Genomic DNA, 1,431 nt, shown 5'->3' with positions numbered 1-1,431 from the left:
TGCCCTTGCTTTCCTGGTTTGCTCCCTGCAGGACTGGACCAGTGCAGAATAATCCTCCTTGGAGGTGAATCCTATCCTCCATCCTTTGTAGGTCATTCTTTTTAGCCTCAGGAGGTCTGCTAGGTCCCTGGAGAACCAGGGGGGCTGCTGTGCCCTCTTACTGCTGCCTTTCCTCTGAGATGGAATAGACTTACCTTGTGCATTGAGAATCACTCCCTTGAGGACCAAACACTGTTCTTGAATTCCCCTCTCTCTCGGGTCATGGTCCCTTAGGGCCTCACTGAGAAGCCTCCTGAGCTTGTCAAAGTTGGCTTTCCTGAAGTCAAGGACTTCCGTGTTGCTGACTAACTTGCCAGCTTTATGGTGGATGGTCAATGTGATCAGCTCATGGTCGCTGTCACCCAGCTTCCCATAGACAACTAGGTTGCCGATTAGGTCAGCCCTAGTAGCCAGTACCAGGTTGAACAGCGCTTTGCCTCTCGTTGGCCCATAGACTTCTTGAGTCAGGTAGAGGTCATCCGTGCACAAGAGGAAGTTTTGCAACTGCTCAGATTTTGCTGAGTGATCCTACCAAGAGATGTCCGGGTAACTGAAGTCACCCATGACATCCATGTTCCTGGAGTGTGCGGCCTCAGCCAGTTCCCAGGTGAACACCTGGTCAAGCTCAGGACTTTGGGTGGGAGGTCAGGAGTAAACTCCCACTGTTTTGTCCCCTGTGCCATGTTCCCCACGTATTTTAACCTATAGGGTCTCCAGTCATCCACCCTGCTCACCAATATCAGCTTGCAGGCACACATAGCTTTCCTTAACATAGAGAGCCACACCCCCGCCCCGTTTATCTACTCGATCCCTCCTGTACAGGGTATAGCCATCTGTCCCCGATGTCCAGTCATAGGTGGAGTCCCACCAGGTCTCCATTAACCCTATGACATCATAATTATTTGCATTAAGCAGAAGGACAAGTTCCTCCTGCTTATTCCCCAAGCTCCTGGCATTTGTGTAGGGACAGGCAAGTGTCCTCTTGGGGGCTATTGCTTTGCCAATAGACTGTACCATGGCTGGAGCAGAGGTGGGCTCCCTTAAGTGCCTTGGCCTGCTGGCTTTGCAAGGGTTGATCAGCAGGCCAGCAGTGGCGGTAGTCCCCCTGTCCTCCAATGGGCTTAGTTTAAAGCCTGGTGGAACAGGTCAGCCATTCTGGCTGAGAAGACCCTCCTCTCCAGGGGAGAAAGGTGAAGTCCATCTCTTCCCAGCAGCTCACTGCCCCTCTTGCCAAAGAGCGGGCTGCATTCATGGAAGCCAAAGCCAGCACCGGAGTTTTTGGTTAGCTATGTGGATCCTCCTCTCCCTCCTCAGCCCATACCCCAAGACTGGAAGGATCAATGAGAACACCACCTGTGCCCCCAGACCCTTTAGCATCTCTCCCAAATCCCT

This window comes from Crocodylus porosus, unplaced genomic scaffold (genome assembly GCF_001723895.1).
Source record: "Crocodylus porosus isolate Cpor-Errol unplaced genomic scaffold, CroPor_comp1, whole genome shotgun sequence".
NCBI classification, from domain to species: Eukaryota; Metazoa; Chordata; order Crocodylia; family Crocodylidae; genus Crocodylus; species Crocodylus porosus.
This window is presented reverse-complemented; position numbering follows the sequence as displayed.